Source organism: Falco rusticolus, chromosome 7, assembly GCF_015220075.1.
Source record: "Falco rusticolus isolate bFalRus1 chromosome 7, bFalRus1.pri, whole genome shotgun sequence".
Classification (NCBI taxonomy): domain Eukaryota; kingdom Metazoa; phylum Chordata; class Aves; order Falconiformes; family Falconidae; genus Falco; species Falco rusticolus.
In genome coordinates, this window is record NC_051193.1 from 29,078,526 (window position 1) to 29,100,519 (window position 21,994).

Here is a 21,994-nt window from a genome sequence, read left to right on the forward strand (position 1 = left end):
CCCCCCCGGGTCACTCATTGTAAAACTATTTGAGTTACTCAGGGATAGAGAAAATTATCAAAGGGTTTAAAAGAGGCAAATTCAGACATGCCTCGGCTGTGCAGGCTGCACATCCAACCTCTTTGCCTGAAGAAGGAATGTAGCTGTTTCCATGTTGAAAAAATAACATGACTAAGATGTAGTGTGTTTGAATAATAAAGCAACGCAGCCTGGGCCCCACTGAGTGTTAAAGCAAGACTCAGCTTGTAAGATGTGGCTTCGAAGGATCTTGTACCTCTAACTGACAGGTAAGTTTTGTCTGAACCTCTCAAACCAGAGGAATTCAGGAATGGCCCAGGCTGACTCTACAAGCGCTGGTTCTGCAGAATGGATGACATCCTCGGGGCATGGGGTACGACGCTCTGTTCTCACTGAGCCATCAGTCTGTCCCCCTGCTCCAGTCCCCGCAGCTGTAGCTCCTCTTGGCTGTGCCTGGCTGTATGACCCTGGTCTTGGAAACAGCTCAGTCTTGGCAGGGAAAATATCTGAGGCACTGTGGGTACAATGGGCAAAGCCAGGGAAGCCCTTGTGAGCATGAGACTGCAAAAATGGGATACAGAGAAAAGTTTCACGTGCCTCTGTGGCTGTCACTTGAGCCAACGATGAGAAAATGTTGGGGAGAGCTGTGCCAGCATTTAGGCTTTGAGGACATTTGTTGTTCTACCCAGGTGCTTTGAAAACGATGGATAACATTCAGATTCACTGCTTGGGCCACTCACTTTTTTTCATTAGCATTTTGGAGAAGACCAAAACATACTAGACACAAACTTAAAAAAAAACACGCACAAAGCTGTGAATGATTCTAGGAGGCCACTTTCAGCTGCCCTTTAAAAGGTATTTGGATGGATGTTCAGCATCCATGGAGAACAACAGTAGCTTCGTCTGAGTGATTGACGCTGGTTGTATTAAAAATGTGAACTGATGGGGACTCCACCTCCAAGACTGGAGACTGTTTCCCTGGCCCAGTGTCACAACCCTGCATCATCTTCCCATTTTCCTAGGTTTTCCTATACAGAGCTGGTAGGTGGTCTTGTCCCACCCAAGATTTTATAGACACTTTGTTTTCCCCAGATCAGTCGATACATTTGTCCTAAACCACCAGCACTACTATCACCTCAAATGAAGGAATAAATACATAAATAATCCTGCATCCCAAAAGCAAATCAGTTATTCAGGGTGCTTCCTGGGTATAAAATCTCCGGAGCGGTGACATTTAGGAGGCTGTAGATCAGCTCGTTTGCAGTGTCATGAAAATTTCATGCTCACTTGGCAAGGAGGTTGGTGAGTCAGGCAAATGAGGTCTTATGGTGTCTCCCTGACCTGGATCCAAATGGAGAGAGTTTCAGGTTACTGCTGTGGGTGTACAGCTCGGGGAGGGAGAGACCCAAGTGCGTGTGGGCCTTCAACACCCGAGGAGACTGACTTTCGCATCTGTAACACCCTTAGGGATTTTTTTGAAAATTTCAGCCCTGCTGCCCCTGAAGTACAGCAGTCTTGCAGATGGATTTTTAGTTTCTAAATACAAAGGTTCAAACCATGCACAGAGCATCCACCTGCGAGTAACCTTATTGCTCTGCAGGGACTCACTCCTGCTCCCAGACATTCCTGCTACGAGGCCGCAGCACTGTCCCACGACTCTGTGTCTCACCTGATCCGCAAAGTGTGGCTGGAGGTGGCAGACGAGTGGAAAGAGGAAATGTGTCAACTAGTTGCTACAGTTTTGAAGCTTAAGAAAAGCCAAGAGTGGGGAAAATGAGGGAACAGAAACTAAAACCTGACAGCCCCAGTAAGCAGGTTTAGCTACAGCAGAACCAATTCATACAAAGTGAGAATCTGGACTTCTGAGTTGCTTACAGCGTTGTTGCACCGAGCCTGCTGTACTGTGCTGCTTGATTTGCTGCAGTCCTGCTTGCGCTCCCACGCTCTGAAAGGCATCAGGACCAGTTCCTTCACCTCCCAAATCTTTTCTGCTCCCCTGATGGGCTCCTGCCAGCCCAGGGATGCTCCAGCCCGGAGCTGAGGACCCGTACCGCCTCTCGCCAGACGATGTCACACTAACCCCGCGGATGCTCTCCAGCCGGGAGCTGGTCCCCCAGCCACCAGCACTGCAGTGGAGGGTGCCTCTCGTCCTGCTGCACTAATGCTTTGTCAAGCTCTCCTTTTTTTGTACCAATCGCGGAAGGTACCATTAAAGCTCTAAAATTTAATGAGCTCTAATAAAATCTCTCCCTATGATATACAACCGAAGCAAAGGCTATGCTGCAGGAAGCTTGCACTCGTGTATGCCTTTATAGCTTTCTCTCCTCTCTGTTTTAGCTATATATTCTTATATAATCACTTAATAGCTTTTCCTCAGCTTTTTGCTGTGGAGTTATTGCAGATTAACCCCATAAAGGTAGGTAGCTAGGTGTCTAATTGCCGCTTTGAGCCTAACCTTAGCGCAGGGGCATCTGCCCCACTTAGCTCTAGTGTTTACATTTCTGACACAGTGATATATGCAGACCTGCCTAAATCTTGGCTTGGCTGAAACGATCGTGCCTAAATCCTACCGGATGACTTCCTAGCCCACAGAAACAAATGGGAAGTCTATCCTCTCTCCCGATTTGACTTAAGAGTTCATCCTCTAAATTTACAAGGCACGAGAAGCTCTGTAAATGGCTGTATCCCATAAGCTTTCTCAGTGCACCAGTAATCTGCACTGGAAACAGATGCCGCTGATTTAAGCCCCCTTCTGGGCTGTTGGAAGCCCACACTGAACCTCTATTTCCTACGGCCCATGCAGAGTCTCCCACGTCCTGAAAAAGTGCTGTGAGCATCCAGCTGATAGATCCTCTGGGGTTTGGTCTCAAAGTCTCCTGCTGAAGCTGTTCCATGGTGTATAAATAATTAACCATTCACTGAACCAGACAGAAGTGGAAGATGGACTCTCCAGCCCCACAGTAAGGACACTCGTGTGTGATGTGAGAAAGTCAAGTTAGGGGGTTCCTGCTCCAGTGAGCAGCTAACCAGCAGCGCAAACTGGACCAGCTCCAATGGGAGAGGATGAGACCCCCCTTCCCAAGACCATCCAGGGCCTGCTTATTTGGGCATTTCCCTGAAACAGAAGAGAAAGGAATTTGCAAGCACCTTAACTGCTGGTACAGGAACCGAGACGTCTCTGTGGGAAGAACCTGAGCTACTCCACATAAAGTCTGAAGCATGAGCTGGGTCAGAAGGGTCCATCCAGCTCCATGGCTGTCTCTAGCCTTGGCTGAAGGCAGGTGCTGGTGAAAAAGCAAAATCACAGTGTAAATCCTTAATGATGCCTCTCCAGGACACACCCTGAGCCACCAGAAATGATGACTTTCCCAAGTGGATGTAAACACCTGCTCAGCTCTCCTGAGTTCCCCATGGGTTATCCTTGTGCCTTACCCAGGTAGCTCGTTTCTTGTGACCTCATTATTCTTATACCCTGTGGCAGAGGGCTGGACCCCCAGATCTGAGCTGGGAGGTCCCTGGGGTGGTGGTATGCCTCAGAGGTGAGCTCAGCAGCTTGTCTGCAGGTTTACTGTTGTGCAGCACCAAACATCGTGTGTGTCTGAAACCCACAGGCACCACCGTAGCTCAGACCTGAGCGCTGGTTCTGTGTTTTACCACCAAAAGTGACACCAGCCTCTATTGTGTTTCACCTGATGCTTTTCTTTAATGACCTGGTTGTGCAAGAACATCTGGGATGATTTTATTTAGTCTCAGATTTGGTTGCTTATTTTGCGAAAGGAAAGGGGAAAAAGGGATTCTTTTTGAAAAAAAGTCTCTGAATGTTTAATAGTTAACTTCCATGCACCATCAAAGGATCTCTCAATTCCCCTGTCTGTTCCACCAGTTTTAAAGTGGAGGCAAGGTGTGGAAAGAGGGTCAGTATCTTTTATAAGTCCCTCTGGTATATTTGAACAGAAAGGCAAGTGTGCAGTCCTTGACTGGTCTGAAACAGAAAACTCCAGGCTAAGTTTAGAAGCTTCTATTTCAGACCTGAAAAACAGTGGGGGTATCTGAATTTGTCCAGATCAGTAGTTAAGCTAATGAAAAATCCTTCTTTGCAGACCTTTCCCAAAGGGTATCCTTGGATCACCTCAGCTGTCGGTGAGGCTCAGCTGAAGTGAGTGGAGCTGTGTGGCTGTTAAGGCTCAACAGTACACAGAAGACCAAGGCTCTTGTGCAGGCCTCTCATTAGGAGAAGTTTCTGAACACCTTTGAAAGTTGCAGTTCTTCTGACATTAAAAGGTGGTGTAACTTAACTTTGGAAGCCCTGGAGAATTCAGGGAGAAGTCGTTTGACCTCCTTGTGTCTCAATCCATCCAGAACATGAGAGTGAAAAATAAACAGCACCTCATTAAAAAAGAAACAGATAGTGTGACTGACCTGAGCTTGCCTTGGTAAATAAATTACAAAGCCATAAAACTGCTTGAAGAGCTGCTTTATCCCCTTGAAACAACACCCACTTTAGACGCTCTTTAAGCACATCACACTGGGGGTGATGCAGAGGAACTGCCAAGGAGCCGTTATCATTCGCTACCTGTCAAGCCCCCATACATCCTCCCCAGGCTCATGTCTGAGCTAAGAAAGTACAAACCAGTGATGAGAGGTCCCATAAACACCAAGAGAGAACAATTTACCCATGAGCTTTCCCAGCTGTTCTTGCCGCACCAAAGCATCCCAAGCCCAAATTTATACCTGTGTCCTTCTTCATGCCCAAAGGACTCACCTTGATAGTTCAACTACTCTGGGCATTTAGATGCTGCTGCTTTCAACACTTATTGCTGTGATGCCCTATATTTCCTTGGTAAATAGCGGGGTTTGTGAGGCTGGCATAAATAAGGAACAAAACAGTCGAGGACTGCTGGGACAAGTGTCAGAGGAGTGATCTGGGATCTTGAAGATTTAAAGAAACAGCCAACAAAACAAAGTTTTGTGATGTCTGAGTTGATTTAAGTGCTGAGATGACAGAGGCAGTCTGAAGGAACGTCAGCGCCTCTATTTCGGCACCAAATCTGATTGCAGAGTGGGAAAGACCCACGGCTGCGAAAGCAAAACGCGTCTAGAAGTGCATTTGTAGGGATCTATCACCACAGATGGTGACTGATACTAATATAACAGGATTCAAAGTGGGGAAAGGCTCCATATATCACATGGCCAGCTGAAGCATGATCCCCTGTCGCCACACTGCTACAGAAGCAAACCAAATACACAACATCTTATCAAACATAGCGAACCTTCAGACCCTTGCCCGGTGCTGCATGGATAACCTGCCCATCATCTGAAACTCTCACCCTGCCCATTCCATCACCCCCTGATAGCTTCTGTCTTCGGGAATGTGACCTGCTATGGGTCACATGAAAAGATTATTGTAGCCTAGATGTTTAAGCTACATCAACTGTCCCTGTGCTGTGTCTGATAGACAGGTAGAACAACGATAGGATGTTTCGCCCCATGTCTAAACAGAAACCCTGCCAGTAGATCATGGACCTGTCAAAGAGAAGGTATAGACTTGCTTTTCAGTAGTTGTAGAATCAGTGCTTAACTGACATGGAACTAGTGAGGAAAGATACAGTTTCTTGGCATGACCTTTCTACACTTCTTTTAAATTCTTGTGTAATTAAAAAGAAGCAAGGAAAAAACTCCAAACCACAACAAGCACCACTTTTTATTGCTCCCCTTATGCTTAATGAAGTCCTAAAAAATAGGGAACTGTACAGACAAGACTCCTGAGCACTGCAGACCAGAACTTATGGGCTGTGTCCAGCCTGCTGCTGACACTTCACACAGCCAACTGCTACAGCGCATGACTGTGAGAGATCTGTAAGCAATTCAGGTCACTTATTATCCAGGACTGCAAGGCTTTAGTACAGTGAATGGAGGAAAAGAACTGTGGCACTTACGTTAGGTACCCAAATGCCCTTTGTCTTGAGCAGGAGGTGTGATTTTATGTGTCTTGTCAGCTCCTCTCTGATCTGCTTAACTGTGTAAAAGCTCCATCCCTCCAGATGTTGTAAGATGACGATGGAGTTTTGTTTTCAGATAGCTAAGCAGCTGTATCATGTCTCTGAATGAGATGAGTTTAAGATGCATCTGAAAAGCAGCTAAGTGGTAATCTCTGCTAGGCAGGATCACTTGAGGGCAATCACATTTATTATTTAATTTTACTGTTTAACATTGCATGATATTGTTCATCTTGAGGTGGACATTTATTGAGAGAAGTGCAGCAAAAACACAGTATTCCAGAGAGGGCCAGTTATATTTATGTGATACAAATATTCTCTTGCATACAGTGGCAGCGAAAGGAGCTATTTGCTCAGGATGAACTAATGCATTTTGCTGGCCTCCTGTCATGGTAACTCATCTCCGTCCAGACTCTGTGGGCTCTTGCTCAGCAGGGTTTCTTGATGCTATCAGTAACAACATACCTGCAAAGGTCTTAGAGATACAAACCTCCTTGGCTAAGCCACCCCAGGAGCTCTTGGAGTACCTAACACACACTGTTTTCCAGCTAGAGCTTTTTGAGCAATCTGGATGACTCCACGGGCAGATTTCCTCAGGCTTATACATGCTGAGCTGTATTTAACTAATGGAACATCTTGGAGAGTAAGAGGCTATTTGGTGTAAGTAGGGACTCAGGACTGACCGTGACTTGGAAATACTGCATATAGTTAAGATCTGTACACTCCAGTGAGATAGTTAATACAGTTAATGTGGTTAAAATCAATGGGCTGTGCTAATTTATCTCAGCTGAAGCCCTCAGTGTCTGCATTTCACATGGCTTTTCAGTGCTTCTTTAAACTCTATTAATTCTAACGTTTAATTGCAAACAAACTGACTGATGGATCAGTTAAAGAAAAATTAACCGTAAAGGGTCAAGGATCTAACCTGTCCTATCTCTATTACTCCCACACAGATCTTCCAGATCAGTTATTTGCATATGTTAAAATCTAATTTGAGTTGTTCATCACATAGAACTAGGTAAGCTTTTTTTTTTTTTAAATGAGAGATGTAACTTCAGGGCACTATTAAATTCTAATTAAAAATCAGTCAAAAGCACCCTTCTCTTAGTGTTTGTGCCTGCAGCAACGCTTCCACTGTGGTATCAAAAGCTCAGTTCATTACTCCTTAATTAATTTTGCCTTGAGAAGCTCTAAGTTCTCAGAGGACCTGCTGGATTTTCAGAGCATTGTCTACATAGCGTTGGCTTGTACGCAGCAGCTGCAGCCAAATGACATTCAGATCAGGAATTCTTACCCATGTAATCCAATTTGATACAATGGCTGCAGCCTGCCAGCTTTCAGGAATCTGAAAGACCCTTGAAACTCACAACACAGAGGATATCCTGCCTGGAGCTACTGATCTTGTAGGGATTTTCCCATCTCCCTATTCCCAGTGTGCATATTTTACAGTTGAAAATGTTGGTGTATAGCTTGTTTGGGTTGGGTTTTTTTTTGGTGAAGAAGATCTTGATGAATAAGAAAATAGACTTGTTCCTGACCCCCAGCAAATCTTGTTTGGAAGTTCTTGAGTTGGCCAAGATTTTTTTGCTCCACCAGGCTCCTGAAGATGTGCACGTTCATTTTCAAGATAAGAAACCTGCAGTCATGATCTCCCACTGCAAATGATTCATTTCCCCTCTTGGCCCGGCTGTGTGCGCACGTGTCTGTGGGTGGTGAGCCAGGGGCTGACCAGTGCCCTGGAACAAAGAAAGGAAAAGAAGGGAAAGGGGTGGAGGAGAATAATCTACCCAGTCTCCCAGGGAACATTTTTCACTGGTCTAGGGCATTTGCACCAGAACAATTCTTGTGATGAACGGAGCATAACGGGGCCCAGGGTGGCTTGAACATCTGGGCACCCCCAAACTCTACAAGATGGGTTTGACAGGAGAATGTGAACCAAACTTACAAATGTCCCTCTGAGCTGGGCTGAGAGGGACATCTGTAGCTGCCAGGAGGGACCTGAATGGTGTAAACTTTCATTAGAAACCTTTGTATTCAGCCTAGTTTGCACAAGCATACCCTGTGACTACCAGAGGCAGTAGTTCAAATCTACCTTCATGTGTATCCAAGTCTTCTTGCTGTAAGGCATCGAGTTAGATGGGTGTGACTGAGGGAGCTGTGGGTAAAAAAAATGTAGATGTGAGGAATCAGGAAGGCTTAAAAAGAGGTTTTTAGGCAATGCCAGCTTTCAGATTTCCTCTTGGAGAAAGTGCACAGAGAAAGGGGAAAAGATTAAAAACAGAAGGAAAAGAAACCTTGGTGAGTGGTCGGGGACAAGGTGCTTTCCTTTCCCCAAAGTATACTGTCCTTTTCTTCTGCAACGCTTTAGGTAAAACTTGCCTCTGCATTTCAGAGATGTTGATTTGGGAGCAGAGCAGCAGCTGGGTATTTCGCTCCTCCTCCTCTCTGTTGGGGCTGGTGAGGGAGCTGAGCAAGAAAACAGACCAGGCATCTTAAGGGGGACCAGGTATGAATCATCAGCTCAGCTCTTTCTTCTTGGAGCCGGTCCACACTTTAGCTAGCAGAAGCAGATCTCAGGGCTGAGGTCCTGAACCACATGCCTACCCCTTCCTTGTTCCCAGAGCCACACTTAACAGCAGGGTCCACAAGGCTTAGTTGGTCTCATTTACATTTTTGGAGGCCAGGAGCTGCTGAAAATCAATCCAAAGTTTGTTTCATGTGTTCTAGGATTTGATGCTCCTGCTATGTCGTATAGCATCAACACTCAACATCAAGTAGCTACCAGTTGAGATAAACATCCAGTTGAGCTGAGAAAGCTGCAGCCCAGCTTGGGTCAGGGATGGCCAATCATATTTCTTGCTGTCCTCAGCAAAGAGTGAAAACCTCAACCTTCTTGACACTGCACTTATTGATGTGCCAAGTCAATGTGTACCCTTCAGCTCTGGCCAGTGCTACATGGTACCAACATAGTCATGTCAGCCCTAAAGAAGCTGAAAGTCTCTTCAGTTTTGAGGTTCACTCAATTTTGTCAGCTTTTTATTACTGAAAGGATGCTGGCCTTACCTTAATGTCTTCATTCAAACGTCAAAGACCACAGGGGTTGTGGAAATCAGGTAGGAGAAGACAATGGGAAAGGAGGGTTTGGTTCTTACCTGAGATGTAGGAACAAAGCTGGCCTGTCTTTCCATGGAGGAAAAAACACAGCACCAGACTGTGCGAAGGCCATAATGGTACAGAGATGGAAATTTTTGGGGGGGAAACAGGGAGGCCCTTGCCTACTCCATGCGGCAGGATAGGATCACTTTTTCCTGATGTACTCTGGGACCTCACAGCTACCAGTAATAAGATTTTAAGGGGATGCACAGAAAAGGCTGGGGCAGAGGGTGAAAAGCCCATGGGCTGTGTAGCAAATGAAGCTGAGCAAGCACTGTAGGAGGGGAGTTTGCCTTACCCCTGGGTGTGCACAGACAGGCTGACCTGCTGCCTCTGTGCCTTCCCAGGCTGACCGCTTCCCCTCTGCACTGAGTGCTCATGAAAGGGAAAATGCTTTATGCTCAGGGAGCCTTGGAAGATGCTAGCCAAAATCTTGGGTGGGGAGGTGAGCAAGGCTGCAGGCTAGTTTTAGCAAGAATACCCTATATATTTGAACCTACTCCTTTTTATGTTGAGAACACCTGGCGATGGGGCTCTAGCTGCAGTCTGTGCAAGACCTCCTGGCAGGGAAAGCAAGTCACTTGTGAAAGACTTCCTAAGGGAAATGCTTACATCCACTGAGGTTTAGCCTACTGGAAAATGTACAAAAAGGAAAAATTTGTGTGTAGGACAGAGGATGGCCTTGATAAGATAAGCGATCTTGTCAGACTCTCAGAACCTGTCCATTTGCTTACACGACGCTGCGTCGAGCGAGGATGTGTTGGCATCCTTCCAGCCTGTACCTCCTCACTTGCATCTGGGCAGAAACCCTTCAAAGATACTGAGTCTAGCTGCAGAGCTCAGAGTGCAAGTGGATTTTCTCCCTCATCTACTGCTCCCTTTCCATCCCCTTTCCTTCTGTCACCTCCCTGCCACCCCTTCCATCAGCTGGCACCAGGCAGAGCGTGACCCTTGGACTACGTGCCTCTGACCACCCTGCCTCCAAGCTGTTCCAGTGCTGAGCTCTCTGTGCTCTGGGATTACAGGGAGTAAGTTTCCAAGGCATTCATTTGTCATTACTTGCTAAATAAATAGAGTCTGATAAGAATCTGCATTCTGCTTCCATAAAAACCTATAGATGCTGTATCTGGTGTCCAAGTAGTTTCTCAGAAGAATGCGCAAGTCACTCATTTGTCTCCATAAAAGCCGGAAAAGGCCGCCTGGATCAGCTGTTGTGGTTAATGCCTGGGAGGGAGCACTCTGCGCTTTCATTATCAGCAGTCGCCACGAAGCGTTGGACGGGGAGGGCTCAGCAGCACAGCAGGAAAAGGGTTTCATATCTGGAAATAATCTTGCAGAAGTCTCTCCTAGGGCTGAAATTCTTGGCAGGAGCCTTTCATCCGAATCCCTTGGGACAGCAAGGCAACGGGCTCTTGTCCTTTGGTAAAGCCTGGCAAGTTTTATATATTTTCAAAGAGCAACTACAATATTCTTTTTTAAAGTCCATATGGCAGAAACCATAAAAAAAAATGCATCTAGTCCCTTTTTATGATGGACATAACCCAACATATTCCACAAGTGACACCCTCGATATTCGTCTCAGGAACAGCTCTGTCTCGTATCTCCACAGCGTCTGAAGACCAGATCTTTAGACACCTAATTGCCTCTGAAATCAGTGATTTAGTTAGCCACTTAAATACCTTTTCAAATCAAGCCTGTGGTACCTTGCATGTGTTAATACATGCATCCTCATAAAATCTCTGTGAAGCAGAGCTGTATTTCAAGGGTTGGGGTACAGGGACAGAGTAACATATGGTCATGTTTTCTGAAGAGCCTGGAGTAAATCACAGCAGTTTGAAAACCCCACCCCTGCAATTTGTCCAGACTCTGGGGGTAGCATTCACATCTCCAGCCTCCAAACCTGGATTTCACAGGGCCAAGCATGCATCAGCTACAGCTCGTTAGCTCCAGTAGTCTTTTAATTTTTCTATTATTACATATACTTTTTCCATTATAGAAATGGCAGGCACTGGGGAGGGTGGGGAAGACTTTTGTGCTTCAAATAGGTCTTCACAAAAGAGCTAAAAAAAATCCCACAGAAACCCAAGATAACATTGTCATCTGCAATATTAGTAACGCACCCAAAATGGAAAACATTCTTCTTGTCAAACGCTCAGGTTGCGGTTTTGTTTGCTCCTTATTAAGAGTTAATAAACAAAACTGTTTGGGTTAATTTTGTCATGTGTACTGCGAGTTGCTAAGTAACATGGCTCCGCTCTGCCTGAAGTCTGTGTAGTGAGACAACTGAGAGAGGCACTAAAGTGCTATAAAATAAATGGGATGGATCACATTATAGTGTACCAGATCCTGGCTTGGCATTTGGAGCGTGGATATTTTTTTCCCTTTCTTTGTTTTAGGTATAGAAAAACCAAAGGTACAGAGTCCACCTGACGTCCGAAGGGCAAGGAGCAGGTTGTGCTTTTGGCAGGTGGAAGCTGTGCAGCTCTCGCTGGGAGATGATGCCCACAGACCTCTGCCCGTATCTGAAATCGTTGCTGCAGCTGGAGGGCAGACACCCAAGGGCCAAGTGGGACAGTGAGGAAATTGTCTTGGTTGTCCCAAAATCTGGGAGGTTTATGCACAAGATTTTTGATCAGCAACAGATGGAGGGTTTGACGTCTCTGGAAGGTCCTGTGTGGCGGCCTGGCATAGCAGGGAAGGCACACCACATGCTGTGTATGGCTGTGGTGCTACAGGGGCTACAGTCCTGCCAGATTTCCCTGCTGCTTTCCAAAGAAAAGCATCTATGGGATGGCTTTTAGTTCCTAGCAGGGCCAGGCAGGCTAGGTTGGACAAAATTTCAGGAGCAGGGCTAGGAGAAGGGAAAAGTTGGATTAAATGGTGACCATGTGAGATGCTCAGAGCATCTGTCTGTCAGCAACCTTTCCGTCTGTGAGGAAAGGCAGTGATTTTGCAGCAGCTTTCAGACAAATGGACTTCTCTCTAAAATGGTGACTATCACTGTCATATGAATGTAAACTCAGAACTATTTTCTGCAGACAATTACAAAGAGAAGTACGATGTGTAAGGCCTGATTTCATACTGAAAGCAACTAGCAGAGAACAAGACACTATTTTAATAGCAATAGAGATGGACCATGTTGCTGGGCTGGGAATTACCAGGGAACACTCTTACAGATTTTATCAGATCTGTTTTGTTCAGCTTGCAGGCATTTTTCAGTTTTTGAAGAAATCCTAATTTGGATATGAGAATTTCAGCCTTTCAAAGGGGTGTTGGCAGTGGCATAGTTTGTCTCTGCCTCAGTCTCCCAGGACAGGTTGCTCTCAAGAAAGGCATTTGTGTTTTCGGCTGAGGATCCTGAAGAAGAATCACATACATGTTGCTTATGACCATTTCTGTTCCAGGACTGGAGATGCAGTGCAATTAAAGCAAATAATTCTAGAAAAGTCTCTCACTGGTCCATTTGTATGGTAAGACACAAGCTTTCAGGGTATATCACAGCTTTCAGAATTACGATTTTGATGGGAGGACTAGTATTTTCAGGAAACAGTTTTTCCAATGTGAAATTTCCCCTTGAAATCAGTGACTTTAAATAGTACCAATTATGTTGCAAATCTAGCAGGGGTTGGGGGAGAGGGGAGAGGAAAGAAATCCAGGCATACCAATCAGTCAAGGCAGGTGCTGAGGGAATGTGAGCAGTGTAAGTTTCAGACTTACAGGGCTTCCTAGATTTCTCAGGGCTAAACTAATACCTGTCAGTATGAAAAGAACAACCATGACAAAACTCTGAAACTTTCTGGGTTTTGATGAAGTGTGGGTGGTAACTACCGGGTTTAAGAATCAAATGACCTTTTCCAGAACATATCTAAATCTATTTCCTTCCAGTAGCCAGCCAGATATCCTCCAAGCGCCTGCAGAAAAGACAAGAGAGAGCTCCTAGCACCGTCTGAGATTACGGTTAAAGGCACCAGGTTGGCACTTCCCAAGTTCCTACTAAGATCCTACTAAGAATGCTTTAAAGGATATATGGAGTTCATTTACAGCTTCTGCAAGCAGAAGCTGGGCAGGATGCATTTCATACAGCTTACGTGTAGGACACATATAGGTCGTGCATATGCAGCCTGTTTTATTTTGCCTGCAGTGCCTGACATAGTCCTGTCTGACAATGAATCATACCGATTCAAACAGTTCAGTGTGCCGCAGATTTAAACATGTAAGTGCCATTTCCTATTGTCCCCAGTCCAAGGGCTTGGTGGAACATCTTGTTAAAATAATACGGCTGCTATTAATAAAGCCGGCAGAGTCTGTATTCAGCACTGCTACATGACAAAACACATCCGTGAGGCAGAGGTTCTCATCTGCTGACACAGGCAGCCAAACACAGCCATGCCGGAGCTGCTAACATGCTCCTCAGTCTCACTGGAGACCCTGTAGAAATACTGAGATGATTAAGACAAGACAGAACAATACGACTAATGCAAACCAGGAACTGACACTGCTTGGAAACGCTGTTGTATGCATTTCTGCTGGTGGAAGGCAGGCTAAATCACTGGCACCGTGTCAACTGGTTGCCTTATTTGTATGAAATTTGCTATGCCAAAATGGATGCTTGCTCCAGGGAATACATAGACACCTTCAGATCCCGGAAGGAAGGGAGATGAGGGACACCTATTTTGAACAGGAGCGTCTTGGGAAAGTAGCAGCCACAGCAGGTTGTGACAGTGGGGTGTCAGGGCACGGACAACAGACCTGGCATCTCCCAACAGGAGGAGGATGTGTGAGTGACAAAATGCAGCGCAGTCAAAGGGTCATTTGAATGCTGTTTAGTCGGCCGAATGTGTTAGGTGGATTATAGGTACCTGTGATTGCACATTGTATGAGTATTTTAAAATTAATTATATTCTGGCCTGGGAGGGAAGAGTTGGTGCCATGGGTCTTTAAGGCTGAACTTCCCCAGACAGACCATACCTGTGCAAGTGATGTGCGCTTGCTGGAGCAGTCAGGAGGAACCAGAAAAAAGGCCTTTGTGAGAATCTGAGGCCCAGATTAATTTCACTGGCTGTAAGGACATAACTAAGTGCCCAAACACCACGGCTTCCTCCAGTGAGAGGTACTGGGAGACAGCTAAGCCCCACCTGAGCTGTGCTTTGGGGAAGTCTTTCACCTTCTGGGTTGTCTTTTGGTGCCTGGCATTGTAGGGAAGGAATCCAGGACTGAGTAGCACCTAAGACCTCACGAGGAAGGTTCCTCTCCTCCTCTGGGAACATGGTTTCTCTCCTCTGACACTTGTCTTCTGCCACGTTTCTACCCATCCTGATTTTCACTGCACCCTAACCTTGTTCTTTGCCGGAACTCCTTGACTCTCAACCTCCCTCCCAAAATGCAGACTCAGGAACGCTAACACCAAGCCTTTGAAACGCTGGCATTTCAAAATTAGTTTTCCCTTCCTCTGATTGCTTGCTTCCCAAGAAAGATAAACAATCTGCTGGCACTGCTGGTCTGCTTGTCCACCCTGTTGTCATCTTTGCTTCCCACTCCAGATGATCCCACCTGTCTGGCGCAGGTAGGCCACATAGGCACAAGCCCATTTAAAATAGGGCTCAAACGATATTTTAAGTGACATGTAGGCCTCTCAAGGGTCCTTCTAAGACCAACTGAATTTCAATTCATTGAGAGGGAAATTTCTTTCTGAGCAAACAAGAGAGAACTGGATGGGGCTGTGCTACATGGTGCTGGGGTTGATATGGCAACAAAGGTTCTAAAAATGATGAAGCACAAATGGTATTCTCTCACTATATAAATAGCTGTGTCAAGTTGTTATGGAAACCGTCAAGTAAACTGGGTTAAGGAGGGCTACTTTTTCTGCTCTCTTTTGCCAAGGCTTTCTGAAACAGTTTGTACCAGCACAGTACAAGGAGGACCTACAAAACCTGGGTGATGCATCAATCAGAGAGTCTCTACAAATGAGGTGGGACGGCATTACAGCCTCTGTCCTCTTGAGAGGCTGGGACTTTGAAGTTCTGTACCTGCGCCGTTCCTGTGATATACTGGTGGAAGTCATGATGTGGTCTCACCAGAATTCCCTCCTGGAGACCTGGGGCATGATGCTCTGTGGAGACACAGTTGTGTGGGTAGATTATTTTTTTTTCCTGAAGGCCCAGAGCAAACACTCAGGTGGGTGAATGCCAGGTGGAACTGCAGTCACAGCTGTGCATACAGTAAAGCACTTTTGGGGCAGGCAGGTGGAAGAAGCTTCCATCAAGATGAAAAGTGTAATTCAGTGGGTTTTGAAACCAATGTACCAGCTGTGAATTGGAGGGGGCATCAGGTATCCTTTGATGGGAGTATAAAAAAGGTGAAAATCAAAGCAAAAATGCTAAATTGCACCTTGGGCACCAATCTTTTGTCTTAAAGATATTCCAAGAGTAGATAGACCCAAAACATCCAAATCCTCTCTGAAGGATCCTTCTGTTCCTCAGCCCAGAGGTTGCTTTGACATCTTGTTTTCAACCCCAGTCCCTTTTGTGAGCTGCACAGAGGCATCTTTTAAATGAACCTCTCCTTGTGAGATGTCACTGTGCTGTATTGTCAGACGGGTGATTTTGAGATAATGAACTTGTTCTTGATTCATTTTAAGTTCTTAGGAGTTTTCCAGCAATGAAATGCAACGTGATCTCTTTGAAAGATACATTGATAAATTAACCACTCACCCTATTAATGCTGTCCTGTTATTGTCACTGCATCTGTCCAAGAACATAATTCCAGCAATGTAACAGTTTATAGTATGCACAGCCGTCTTATCTTTGTTTCCACCGATACAGTTATCTGGCACCTATCCCTCTCAACACAATCAAGATTAGAGTCAGAGAGAATGAGGTTGTTGAAAGGTTTTCCTTTCATATTTCCAAAGACATGATAGCAAAGAGAATTTTAAAAGGGTATTACTGTGTTGATGTACAGTGGATATTCAATCCCTATAAAAAGATTTCTGTCATACATTCGATTCACCTTTCTAGAGCTTAGCAGTCAGCATGCAGAGTTATGCCACAAGGGGTTAGTGGAATGTACTTTGTTCCTGTGTATAAATAGCTAGCTTTTAATAACGAGCATTCAAAAGTATGCAGAAGTGAACAGGATGTTAAGACTGAGAAAGCCTTTTCCTCTGGAACTGTGCAAAAAAAAAAAAAAAGAAAAAAGAAAGAAAAAAAAGAAAAAAATTCACACATACAGAGGAAAGAAAGTAAAACACAGCAAGCTGGCTTGGTGCCAGCATTACAAAAAGGGCAAAAACCAGACAAGAAAAGTTTCCCTTCCTCTCTGGGAGCAAATTTTTACCTTTATCCCTTCAGTGAAGAAAAGGTACTATTTTCTTGGCAAAAGAATAGTATATGTGCACAATGGGGAAAGGCTGCGACTCAGGGGTCAAACAGTAAAACTCTGCCCTGCAAATAATTTTTGAAAGCTGAATAAGTTGCACCATGCTCATGCTGGGATGGAGCTCCCATGGAGAAGGACCTAACCCAACTCCAGTCCAGGAGGACAGTCCTGCAGGGTGGGTCAGGGGAGGGAGAGGACTCCTCCAGCTTCCTGATGCTTGCTTGTGAAGCAAGAGTATGATGTGGCAGGCAGGGGAAACTGCAGGCAGGGGGAAACCACATTCAGGGGCAAGGAGGACACGCGTGTGGTCCAGATGAAGGGTGCAAGCATGGTGATCAGTTCCTCTGCACCCCACGTGTCCATCTGTCTTGGCCATTTCAATTTTAAAGTCGTCAGATGATGAACCATTTCTCCCTGTGGGCCTGGCACAATCAGGGCAACGTTTCTGGTTGTGATCTCTCAGTCCTATATTGTATAGAAATATGAATAAGTAAAGAAAAGTGATAAGGAAGAGGATCAGATGCAGATCAGATGTTGAGTTGGGCAGCAGTAAAAAGACCTGAGACAGATTAGTAATGCAAATATATCTGCCGAGTGGTGAACCTTTCAGGAGGAAGGAGGAGAGGATCAAACAGGAGAGCGCATCAAGCAAACAACTGAGAGAAGGAACGGCTCCTGCTAAATGGCTCCCAGCCAAGATGTTCAGGCAAAGAAAGGGAGTGATGTCCAGTCACGGGGGCAGCAGTGCAAGGTGTTTCGACGTGCATTTTATATGGCAGAATTGGGGATCTAAATAAATCCACAGAGGAAATATCACCCTCTTCATTTGCTGGAAAATGCAACGTCTGTCTTCCTCAGATGGCTACAGCCCTGGCAGGGGAATTAACTCTCCTATCTGCACCATGTGTGAGAGGTTCATGGACACCCCAGCAGGGGTTTTGGAGGCTGGTGGCTGTCCCCTCTCTCCTGGAGCAGGGTTCCTCAGCCCCTCTGTTGGCTTGTGCCCAGCAGGCTGGTGGGACAGGAGCAGAGCCATGGCAAAGGGCCCGCACGAAACAGTGTACTAATTTTTCTTACCTTTCTGCTGATTTGGTAAAGGAGCTAGGACAATACTGGATCCAACCCTTTCCTGAAGGCACAAATCTGTCTAAGCTACTCTAGGACTTCATATTAATCTAACTTTTCTAGGCCAAGTTCCATGTGGGATTGTGGGTGCAGGTGATACATGGAAGGAGAAACACTGTTTTTTTAGTATTTATATTACAATTTTAGGATGGGAACTGGCAGAAAAGAGCTGGACAGTCTTATGCTCCTGAGACCCTGATGAACCAATTCTGACTGTGTGGTACGTTCTGCTGGAGATCTTCTTCCAGGGGTAAGCCATGCTGCTTATAGGAGGTACCTGCAGGATTATGTCCAAAAGATGGGCACTTAGAAACTATGACAAGTTACAAATTTCTGTTTTGAAGGAGTCTCGCAGCCTGAGACTTATTCCTGACTATAAAAATGGGGAAGACTGTTAGAATTGGTGACAAACCTCCAAATGAGGACAACTGAGTGCGAAGCAGAACTACTGAATTGAACTGAACATTCACATTTCCTGTGGTTTTACAGGTCATTTTAAGGGAAACCCCAGTGGGAGAGGAACTTGGTGACAATTCCTCAGAAGTCATATAGCTCTTAAGTGGCTCTTGGGGCAAAGAAACACACTTAACACCCCCTGCACCTCAGGGCACCATGCAGTGATTTTCCAGTCCTTTCCAATTGCTTCACATTGCGTGGGCTGAGCAGTGATTGGGAGCTGTTACATTTTACTGCCAAGTTTCAGAAAGATCTTTCTCGATGTCTACTCCACCTTTGTTTCCTCTTTTCTTTGTGGTTTGGGTCCACCCAGACTCAGAAGCCAAAGAAAAGTGGATGGGCTGATTCACTAGACTTTGCACTTGAACAGCTTCAGACATTTCTCATTCATTCCAATCCTCCTTGGAGGCATTCATAACATTTTTGCTATTTTTTTCTGCAGCCTTACATGTATATACATTGCACTATCAGATAGGGTAATAATAAGCATTAAAGAAGGAGTGTGCTTGTTCACGTCTTCTAGGTGATGTAAGACAGAAACATAGCCCTCAGCTCAGCTCTCTGCAGCTCTGCAGCCGCTCATAGATTGCCCCCAGTAACATCTCTCCTGCTTCCTGAGCTCTATCCATTTCTTAATTTCATGTTTTTCCTGGTACCATTGTTTCTCCCTGAGATCAGGATGCATGTCCCAGTTTCTTGCCACTTTTCCCACTCAGCCCATCCCATTTTAGCATTTTATTTCTGAACTGAAGACATAATCAGGTATGTTCTCAAGCATGGTTTGTGGTCATGCCTGGAAGTGTGGTCTACTATCTCATAAACCTAGGGAAAGTTGGCCCTAGAGAACAGACTCTTGATCCTTGCTGTTTTCTTGTCTGGTGGGAGCTAAAACTTCCTTGTGAAGTCCTCCCAGGGGATACAGTACCTTTCAGAAATCTCCTTCCCTTTTTTCTTTTTCCCAACAGTGGAAATGCTTTACATACTTTGCAGATGTGTAAGGCTGTTACGTAAAGCATCACATGAAGGCAAGGGCTCTTGCAAATAATAAAACTGCAGGCTAGTTGAAACCAGCCCCCTTATTTCATTTTCCTTAACGAAATGTAAATCTACACCCACACAAACTATGTGTGCTCGGAGCAAACAGTATTCCACATTCTGTGGCAGGGAGAGAGCCAGCCTTGTTGAGGGGCAGCTACCTCACCACACTCCTGCTCCACTGAGCTCGTGCTTGTTTTCCACACCAGATTTGATCAGCCTGGGCATTGGCATGGCTGCTGGCAGAGGCACTGAGGTGAGGAAGTGGCTTGCCCGTCCATAACTTATCAGGCAGCCCTCCTTGAGCATCTGCCCACCCCCGTGGGCTTTGCAGATGCGGGCTGGAAAGCACTCAGCCTGTTTTCCTTCAAGCAGTCTTTCATGTGTCCAGGCAAACTTCCCACTGGATGCACCAGTATTGACATGGGCATGAGCGCAAGGAACAGGAGAGCAGCATCTGTCCACCCGACATTCATTCTGGACCTTCTCCATTTCAGCAGCCTGGGTCTTGTGCCCTCTTCCTTCCTAGCTCTCACTGGAGTTGTCCTATTTTCACACTAGCTTGCTTTTCCATCACCCCTGGGTCAGGCTTAAATATGGAATAATGATATCAACCCTACTTTCCACCAACCTCTCCAAAAAAAGAAAAGGCATAACAATCTAGGAGCTACATCTCAGTGGGCATCTTAAAATCACTGCTACAAAATCACTGCCAAAGAAGTAACAGGTCAACCTGCAGGATGAGACATTTCTCAATGTGATGTCCTAGAAAACTGTTTAACATTACTAGCTTCAATCAAATTAATTGTCTATTATTCAATTAAAAATAAGGAAGTAAAGAGACAAAACCTTATTTAATTTCTTTCTGTCATCAACCTATGTAATCTGCAGCTTAATGAACCTGATGGGTTGTCTTCACATGAATAAAGAATTTTTCCTCAGGCCACCTACTCCAGTCATCACTGGGGGATGGGGAAATCTCAGCTCCATTAACAAAGGAGAAGTCCAAAGGTGCTGCTCTGCAGATGGGACAGGACAATTCCCCATTGCTATTAAAGTGCCTTAACTGGGAAGGGCGCATTTAGGCTTGCAGAGGGACAACTTACCCTATTTTCTAAGAGCAAACATTTCTTTTTCTCACATGTATTTTGTGACAATTCATTTCCCCTCCTCTTCCCAGAGGTGACCTGTTTTATATGCAGTCATTTTGCAATTTGCTGTCAGGTCCCAGGAACTGCAGTGTGGACAAAGACACATGCTCATGAAGGGACCATTCCACTGAGCACCGATGTGTTGGCTCAGACCTGGTCCCAAGGAAGACGGCACAGAAACCCTGAGCCTCCTGCTCTGCAGAGAGCCTGGAAGAGCAGTGCAGGCTGCCTGCACGCTGCTTCTCTGCTTCCCCTACCTCTGGGCACCAACTCAAGGCCAGGCTTAGTTTCCCTGAAATTACACTCCTTGAGGCAATATTAGAAAGCCTCAGCTGCGTGGTTTGGCCCCATGTAATCAGCAGCCAGGTCCCTTTCTCCAGCAAAGTTAAAGAACATGATTTAAACTGCTTCTCCATGTTTCCTGCACTTACACACAATGTTTTTGGTCCAGTCAGAGAAGATAAAGTTCAACAAATGGTCAGTTAAATTAGACTTGGAAAGGTACAGCCAGTTGGAAGAGGAAAGATCAGGAAAGGCTTCGGTGGAGGTGGTACACCAGGGGATCCCAGGTAATTCAGATGCTCATGGGGCTGGTGGCGGCTGTTGCAGTATTTTTACCCTACTGCAGCGCAGACATAGGTGGCCAAGGGTCACTGGTTCCAAGAGTCTCTCCTTCATTTTGGTCTCCCTTCTGGGGCTAGCCTCCATTTCTGCATGTTCAACGAGTGTGCGCACACACATTTCATTACATATTTCGTGTGCGTGCCACTTCCCCATGCTTGTCACCCCCTGCCTGTCAGTTACATGGACCATCCTGCAGCAGACCCTCTAGTCTGCGGAGACTGATTGGCCAAAAAAGTGATTCCAAATCCTTCACAATGCTGAAGTGAAGCTGCAGCATTAACAGACTCCCTGGCGTGACAGCTCCAGCCTTCACGGGGATCCACACTCTCTTCTACCTTCATTAGCCTTATATAATGTTACTGCTCAGCTGCAGCTAGTGTGACACTGGCTCCTTTGTGTGACTGCAAGGCTTTTGTGCATCAGCCAAAACGCAATGCTAAACCAATCAGGATAATAAGCGGTTGACTGTTAACACGCCATTTCCGAAAGGGGGGTTGTACACCACTGCACAAGCTGTTGTGAGCATCTGTTTGTGGCTGGGGTAAGTCAGAGGCAAGGTGGGCTCGTCCGGGGGCAGGTGTCCTGGTCTGCTGGCTGTACAGCACCGGGTACTGGGCTCTGTGAGCAGTCAGTGGAGAAACACCACCTGCTAGACAGGAGCTTTATACTGGTGGGTGGTAGGAGCCAGTCCCTGCAGCACTTGTTCTCCTACACCTTCACCACCCCCTGCTCCAACCCTGCCTGGTGCCAGCAGCAAGAACCAGCGTTTTCAGTATGATTTTGTGGAAAAGGGAAGCAGGAGCTGTGGTGACTCAGAGACTCCCTTTTCGCAGGCAAGATGTTCTGGTGGGATTTGAAAACTCCTTTGCCCAGGCAGTCTCCTCCACGACTGCAGCTCCCAGAAGGGTAGGTCCCAGAGCCTGGGATGCGCTTCTGCTCAGACCCTCAGGATGAGCCTGGCCTGATACAGTTAGAGCTGTAGGAGGGACCAGACTTTTCTTGCTCCTCACCCAAAAATAAAATAGAAATAAGGCAAAACAAAAAAAAAAAAAAATGGAG

General features: G+C 45.9%; 1 protein-coding gene across 1 annotated transcript in view; it reads right to left on the reverse strand.

Moving 5' to 3' along the window:
- Positions 1–21,994, reverse strand: part of GPR132 (G protein-coupled receptor 132) — an 84,521-nt gene that overhangs the window by 33,704 nt on the left and 28,823 nt on the right. The gene's annotated exons all lie outside the window — the stretch shown is intronic.